This window comes from Ischnura elegans, chromosome 13 (assembly GCF_921293095.1).
Source record: "Ischnura elegans chromosome 13, ioIscEleg1.1, whole genome shotgun sequence".
In the NCBI taxonomy this organism is placed as follows: Eukaryota; Metazoa; Arthropoda; class Insecta; order Odonata; family Coenagrionidae; genus Ischnura; species Ischnura elegans.
In genome coordinates, this window is record NC_060258.1 from 18,046,675 (window position 1) to 18,055,599 (window position 8,925).

Here is an 8,925-nt window from a genome sequence, read left to right on the forward strand (position 1 = left end):
TGCCATCTCCACTTCCACTTCCCTCCCGTCGCTTCTACTACATATTCCCTTTCTCTCCAGTTTGACTCGTCACGGCGTTAACATCCCCGAGTGCAAAAAAATCTCTGAATATGCATAATAAAAAAAACTTTAATTAAAGCAATGATATTCACAATTAAATATTTTATAGCCTTATAAATATCTTACTTTACTGTCGAAATAAATCTGTGATATTCTTTTTGAATGGTCCTTTCAGAAATATAAATTCTCGCCGTTGCGCAACAAACGTCTAAAAAGCGCGCTGAGGGTTGAAGCAGTCGTTTCCCTGAAGTGAAAGAACCGGGAGAGAGTCTCAGTAGCCTTCATTGCTTCTTGAACAGACGGACAAATGAAGTCTTCTACGCTCTGGTCATCATCATCATCATCAGGACTATCTTCGGCATCCTTCTTCTGAACATCTATGAACTTAATACAATCACACTACCACTTTTTCAACCTAAGAATCGCAAAATTTTTTACGCTATACCTGAGTGTCCCAATATTTGTTGACGATATAAATGGGTTTTCGTACAACATAAAATGTTCAATTCTGGCTGGTCTGTATAAAATGTGACGTTAAACCCGAGTTGACGTTACACCCGATGCTGTTATGACCAAGTTCCACTGTACACGGTGGTCGCTGATAACATTTTTCTTAATTTACGATTCGTTTACCATTGAAGAATCTTCGAAAATTGCTCCTAAATTTTTTTCCTGCCGCCGATCATCGTCTGCCGATCAGACGTCCAAGTAAACTTGAAACATTCCTCGTGAAGCCGGTTTCACACCACCCAATAATCCTTGATGAATAAACATTGAACAAGAACAATTGAGCGTCAAACTGCATCAAAAATAATTCAAGACGGCTGTTCAAGAACACTTGATCAAGAGTCATTGAAAGGACTTTCACAAGTATATAGACGTCAATGATGAGTTTGAAGCGCTGCAGCTGCAATATGGAAAACAAAATAGCAACGTAATGTGACTTGAGCATACCGTATTTCTCCGAACATAGTCCCCCCACCAATTTTGAGGCTTCAGTTTCAGGAAAAGTTAAAAAAATGCATTTGAATATAGTCCCTCCCTTTACTTTTACCACAGGCATTTTTGGAAAAAAAGGGGGGCTATATTCAGACATATACGGAATTTTCTTTAGCAGATGTAAGTAAATTATTTCAGTATTATGTACATCTTTTAATTCATTGAAGTTGGCGTTTTTATGCTGAATCCATTAACATAACAAGGCTTTATAATACACAAGGTCGGTGTGGAAAATCACCGTTGTTACCACAAAATAAAAAGGTATTCATTAGCCCTTCATAATGCTAAACACATCACCACTGCACTATTTAGAATTTCATACCAAGAAATTTCGTTGGAGAGGACGACCAAATTAAAATGTTTATACAGTAGATTCCGTTTAATGGGTCTATTGGTTACTTGGGGCAGCCGCTTAATTGGGGCAGCTGCTTATTTGGGGCAGACCTTGAAGAGCAGAACCCAATAGAGGAACATCCCAGAGTATTACCCGCTTAATTGGGACAGCATGCCGCTTTATTGGGCCATGAGTTGGCGACACAAACTCTATACTCGCGACGAAATCTAAATTTTTTGTTTTCCTCCTTTGATTTACTCTTATTATTCACAAATGTTCCTAATCCTTCCCTATTTTGAAAGCTCTTGTTGTTATACTATCCGCAAGAGAATAGGCCTTTTTTTTAATACTGTGAAAAGTACTTTGAACTAAATTGTTATAATTCTTAAAAATCATAATAAATTAACTAAACTCGTTGATTTATCAATCAAATTAATAGTTTAATAAACTTACCTTGCATTATAAACATTTTTTAGTCTTCTTTCTATCATTTCAACGTTTGTTTATGCCCATCCATATACAGGATAGTTCGCTTAATTGGGGCAGAGTGCACAAGTCCCGCTATGTCCCAATTAACCGAAATCTACTGTAGTTCACACACAGCGTAAAATCACTAACTTCAATGAATTGAAAAATATACTACTGGAATAATTTACTTACATCTGGTAAGGAAGCAGCCATTTCCTTCAGGGCAGCATACCTCTTCTCCTTGTTGTGGTATTCCGGGGATGAGATTTCGTAGAGTCACCCATTTTCTTCATAGGCATTAATTAAGAGTTCCACTGCTTGTCTACTCCAGGAGGCCATGTTGATCTTTGTACAGGGTTCCCACTCAACCGTGAAGACCTTAAAACCGTGAATTTCTTCTACCGTGAAAAAACCTGGAAATAGCCGTGAATGTTGTCATAAAACCTTAAAAAAATCTCTCAAACTTGATTGTAGAACTACGATAGACGGGTTAAAATAAAAAAACGATATTCCAATCATGTTTAAAGGTCATTCACGTGCAGGCAATGTCCACGCATTTATCTGCATACGTGTATTCGAGAGCGCAACTATTAATTGGTCCGTGTGTGCCATGACAGCACATTGACCTTAAGCCTGCGATTGGAAGACGTTAATCCTGGCAAAAGATCAGGCACTTCTTCACTTCCCTGCCACCCTGCTCTCTCCATTTTCCCACTCACTTCCTTTTAGCCGGACATGAATTTTGCTAACGATAGGTGACGTCATGAGAGATAGCACTGTCATTGCTGCGTTTGCATTCAAGGCATTTGTTGCGTTTGTTACCCCAGTCAACACAGTATTCGTAATGAGGTCTTATATGAACTCATACGTTGGACTCCTTTAAGATTCCACATTAAGAGACATGAAAGGGCCTTTAAGACCTCACTCTTCATGAGGTCACATGAATGATGTCTTAAAGACCGCATACTTCATGAAGTCTTGAAGATCTCACACTTCATGGGGTCTTCAAGATCTCACACACATGAGGCCTGAAAAATCAAGTCATGTATATGTTAATGAATTATAATTTCAATCGTAATTATATATTTCTGCGTGTATAATATTTTTTCTTCCTTCAATTAACTCTTTATATTAAGAGATGGGTTCGTAAACTTCTCCCTCCGATTCTATTAAATAAGCTGACACTGCCACTTTCCGCTAGGTCCGCCATTGTGTTGTCGTGTTATTCTACTGTCTTGAGCTCAGACGTCTAGTTTATGATTAATATCGTGTGTACTCCATGGCCTAGTTCTTGCTCGTGTTTTTCCTTGAGTCTACGAACGTGAATCAGGATTCCATCGGATCTGAGATCGGCACGAACCTTGTGGACATCATGATGTGTTACGTGCACGGAGACTTGGAAGGTAAGTTTCAATGATTTTATGTGTACGATTCTTTATCTACTTGTTAATGAGAAAATCCATTAATTATACTATTTTCCAAGCTGGTTAAGTTCATGCTTATCATTGAGTATCGGTAAATATTCATGTAAAATATTTAGGTGGAACACGTTTTGTAACGTGCCTTTGTTGTTGTTCATGTTTCATTATTCATTCATTCATCGTATCCTTATAAATTTGCTGTTATCGCATTTTAAATTATCTCCGCTAATATACACTATCTCGATCATATCTAGTACGTGTTCAAGCAGTGTTTTTATTATCTCGGGTTCACAAAACAGTTTTCCCTAAGATCATTTCATTGAAGTTTATAAACTTCTCAGTTCTCAAAATCATGACGTAAACAAACAAAAGTGCTAACCGATTTATAATTTGCTTGATTTCACTTCGTAATGTAACTTATCCCTAGTAGCAATCGATATCCATATAATATCCATAGATTGTTACCAATATCCAATAAACATTATATCTAAAAGTAATATTGTATGGATATTGTGAGGATATTGATATGTGCTGGCTTTTTGAAAAAGCATAATATCCAAAAGTAATATTGTGTGGATATTGTAATGATGTTAATTTTCTATTGACTTTTGGATATTAATGGGAATGATAGACATTTCTTTAATTCCATTCAAACATACCTGAACATAATTAGTGAATACATTGTGCACCAGGGGAGCAGCCAGGAATAAATGGTTTTAGGCGCAACTAACACTGGGGGGTCTGAGGGTCTGGAATACCCGCTAGGGTAAGTGGGATATGCAAGGGCCCTCCCCTAGAATAATTTTCAGATAAATGTCTCAAAAGGTGAGTTTTACGGCTTTCTGAGGGATATTTTATTGATCGCTCACACTATATATTCTATCAGTAATATTAATCAAATTAAAAGAAATGGATTAAACTTTAAAATTTCCCTAAGCTCTAAGGGTAGGGAGGTTTATCCCCCAAACCCCCCTCGCTGCGCTAGTGATGTATACTATGGTTGCAATGAAAAAGGAATGCAAATATAATTTAGGCAACAAAAAGTGAAAACAGGGACAAGCAAGTATTTTCGTAACTTTTGGTAACCATGAGAAATATATATTTGGCGTTATAAATAACTAAGTTACATATTTTGCCTATTATATTGCGTAATTATTTTTTAATATAACGGATTAAATATCATATTTTGAAACTTGCGCCATAAAGACCGGCGGCCATCTTGCATTGCACGTGACCCAACTGCCATCGCCAACGCCACCGCAAATGTTCCTGAAACCACAGCTGAAACTGTTTACATTCGTAGTTACTGTGTTTTTTGACTTTGCGAATTTAGCTATGCAGTAGAATCTTATCTTACAAGCAAATTTACGTTGAAGTATGCTAAGGAAGACGAAAATAATCCGTGTTTCGCTGTGAAGACTGGCAAAAAGGAATTGGAAAAATGCTATTTCAGGCACTTTGAAAAGTTGTGTTACCTTGGCCCACAGTTTTCCCAACCAACACAACTACTTTGAAATCAACGCCGAATTAAGTTTCTGTATTTTGAATTACCGGATAAAGTGGATCTTAGTGGCATGAAGAGATATAAGAAGATACCTTTGTCATCATCAACACATATCTGCTGAGCTGACCCTGTAAGTAAATGGAACATTTTTTCGATTCGTCAGTGAATCACCGAACTTGTGCCCATGTACCCTTTCGTATGTAATAATACGATTAATGAACCGCTAATTTATATCCAATAAGTATTTAAGATTATTAATTACTATGTTCACAGTGTAAACACAACTAAGCATGATCTTTGCTTTCGCGGCCATAGTAAAAATACAATCCATTCACCGATTAAGTTGAAATATCAGGTTTCTCGCAGAAGAATCCACTTTGTTAGCAGTTCGTTATGGTATTAAAGTATCAGTCTCAATCTCAATTAACTCGTATACGAAGGTTTTTTTCATGAAAATGAATAACCAATAAAAATATGTCGAATAATTATAGTAATTAATAAGCTGTTCATATAACATAGCCATCAATTTAACTCTTTCTGATCATTATCATCTAGGTATTGATTTGTGCATCAGTTCATTTTTCACAAATGCCTAAATTGCAAGGGAAGTCATAAAGAGATTATATCGTTATCAATTTTCACAATTTGCTGGCAATTTCTGTAGAAGTTGGAATTGAGGAAAAAATAATATCTTCGAAAAATAATATCTCAACTGGTTTTAATATATATTGGATATCAGTTTGTGAATGCAATGTGCAATAAACAGGACATAACTGAATTGCCAATAAAACCTGAAGAAACTAGCAATAATGCTGGTGAAACTATTGTTAGGTTAAATGTCTCATGCGACAGATTCCTATAAAATTGTATCATCATGAATATTTGCCATTCTGTGAAAGACTTGACACATCTACCTTTGAAAATGAAGATTAACATGTATTTACTTTGTTAATTTCATTGCAGATTTCAGAGTTGGCCCTCATTGGAGGCAACACTTTAAAAGAAATGATTGTACGAACTTTCCGGTATGTCATGAAAGACAACTTGTCAGCAAACTATAGCCGGATGGGCTACAAAAAGAAAAGAGTATTTTCTGAGCTTGGCCTGAAAGCAATAATTTTTGGTAAGTTTTATATTACATTTTTTCATCATTAGATGAGAGGGTAGATAGTGCAGGGGCAATTCTTAATCAAAAGGATGTGTATTTGTGAAAACGCCCGAACAAATATCTATCCCTTTCTTCAGTAAGGCTTATTTCTTTAGCTCTTCATCCCCACTACATAAGTTATTGTTTTACTTATCTCTTCCTTATTTTCCAATAAATTGTTCCTCCAAAAATTTTATATATTACCTGTGATGATTAATTGGACTACATGTTGTTGATATCATTGTCATAGGGAATACCTCTTCTTTTACAGATGCAGTTCGACGTTACCACCTAAGTGCTTCATCTAAGGAACCAGAAAATTACATAAAGGATTGCCAAATTTAGGGATGCCTAGAGGAAAGGCCATCATATTGATCATCCTAATCAATATTGCAGTTCTCACTTATTAGTGGCAATAGTGTGGAATTAATTTTCCCATATTACGTCAATTGGTGTTTTAACTTTTAAGTTATATTGAATGACAATATTAAATTTCCTTTTTAATGTTAAATTTTATATCTTTGTGGAAGTATTCTTTAGTGTGCTGTTTATTAGTCTAGCTTGTTTTAAAATTCTGTTAGAAAATTTATTTCTTTGGTTGTTCCATTTTGGGAATTGAGATACATTAGAAAATAAATAGATTTGTGATTACTTTAATGCAATAAAATACGAGAATTTATTTTTGTGTTAATAACCAAATGAGTCTGTCTAAAATTAACCATGCCAGTTTCTCATGACTTTTTCAAATAAATTGGTCTTTATATTCTCTTGATTGGGTTCATTACTTAATTTATAGTGAATTTCTCATTTGAATATGAAACCGTATATAAATTATGTGCATATAATTACTGTCCTCAGTATTTCCTGTCAAATTCTTTCCAGTGAGAGAGTGAAATATATATTTTCAATCTCCCTCTTGAAAATGCATTACACACTCGCTGTAAATAATTTAGACTTTAAAAATTAGGTAGAGCAATTATATGCACAATTTGTATGGTTGAATATTGATTGCAACAATAGGAGGAGTTCATCAGGGTGGCAAGACCCCCAGAATGGGCCCCCAATATTTTTTATAGGTCAGCAACTCTGTTCATGTTCTTTAAAAGCTTAGGCTAAATATATTTGGCACAGTGATCACATGTTACTGATCGTTTTAATCCTGATTGATAATTCTCCTAAGAGGAGGATGGGGACCCCAATCTGGTTAATATCCATGAGGGATAAGAATTAGATATCGGATTAATATCCAAGTTGGATATTATATGGATGGCTTTTGGTGGCAACTTCGATATTATGTGGATGTTCATACAATGTTATTGGATGAAAATTAGATATTAGGTAATATCCAAGTTGGAGATTATATGGATGGCATTTGGCGGCAACTTCGGATATTATGTGGATATCTAAGCAATGTTGTTGGATGAAAATTGGATATCCTTTGGATATTATAGTTGGATATTATAGATATTGTATGGATATTGTATAGATATCAATTGCTACTAGGGATGGAACGATAAAGCATGGAAATAACGTTCACCATGTATTTAAGTTAACTTCTAAGAGCATTCTAATGCAATAGGAATCTAATTAAGTGTAAGAGTTAATCAAAAGTATTTCACTAATTCGGTTACTCCTAAAATTAACTAACATAAGTTAAAATGGTCATCTTCGGTGCTAAAACCGGCCCTGGGAGTATTTAGGGACTGCTAATGAGATAAATAGTTTTTATCTGGTTTATTTGATGTTATCATGTTATCAATTATAACTCTCAACAAACTTAAGTTCAATGTTTTTTTTCAGCCTCTGTTATGAAATGGAACCCGACATCAGCAAGTAGTGTCGCCTTGGAGAGAGTGGAGAGGCAGTGGCTGTATCAAGCGGAGACCGCGTAAAGTATGCAGAGAGGAAGAATTCAAAAACTCGTGATGTTTGTTTATTGACTTAATATTATGAAGAATAAATTTATAAATATCATGAAGTTGTCTATTCCATTTTGTTTTTCTGCCTTATTTCCACCTATGGTTCTCATTAAATGTATTCTTTTGCTTTTTTTTAATTGGATACGTCGGGTACTTATGTCATCGGAGAGTTTTCTTAAATAAAGGTGTGTAAAGTATTTTTAAATCTTAATTAATGGGCTGGTAGGGGCCCCGGCGTTTTTGTAGGCTATTTCAAAGCCATCTATCGGAATTAATACGAAGTGGGTAATTTTTTTGGTTCTCCAGGTAGTTCCATCGTCACACACGTGGAGGCGCCACATTTGCACCTATATCATATTGGAACTGATATAGGAGTCCTATAAGACCTCTTGTATGAGCTCCTTCAGAGTCGTGTGAGACCGCGAAAAGAATTCCTATACGAGTGCATATGACCTCACGGAGACATCATTATGAGGCCATTTGGGACTCTTTTGAAGGAGTCCTACAAATTCGTCAGACTTCTTCATGACCTCATGCATGAGTCATACGTGTTTCCCTGTCGATTTCTGAAACAACAATGCCTGTTCGCTGTCCGTTTGAAGTCTGTTGATAGCCTGTTGGAGATTAGTGAACAGAGTATAAACAGCCAACGAACAATCTCGGGTCACTCACAAGTAGGAACAACTTACGAACAGCCTAACAACAGTTTGTACTCTGTTTGCAGCTTGTTCCTTAACAGGCAGGCAACAAGCATTTCGGGAACAATAGTGAACAAGCTTTTAGCAGGCAGGGGCCGGTTGGTAGTATGTTTCACCGAACAGGGAATGAACAGACAACAGTGAACAAACACTAAACACCCTATCGATTTACGTAAAAATGATGCCTGTTCGCTGTCAGTTTGGAACCTTTTGGAGATTTTGAGAACAGATTATGAACAACGTACGAACAATTGTTTTAAGTTTCGGAATTTGGACAACAATTTGGATTAATCCAAATTTAATTGAGTACAAGGAAGTTTGATTGAATCCAAAGAAAATATCATCTACTTAAACAGTAATTATATACGGTTGAAT

At 35.8% G+C, this 8,925-nt stretch overlaps 1 long non-coding RNA gene across 1 annotated transcript; it reads left to right on the forward strand.

Annotated features, from left to right (window-relative positions):
* The first annotated feature begins 4,505 nt into the window (after positions 1 to 4,505).
* Positions 4,506 to 6,576, forward strand: LOC124170174. The gene is made up of 3 exons (XR_006867340.1): positions 4,506 to 4,916; positions 5,750 to 5,909; positions 6,205 to 6,576. It is a non-coding gene; the product is annotated as an uncharacterized LOC124170174 (long non-coding RNA).
* The last annotated feature ends 2,349 nt before the right edge of the window (positions 6,577 to 8,925 follow it).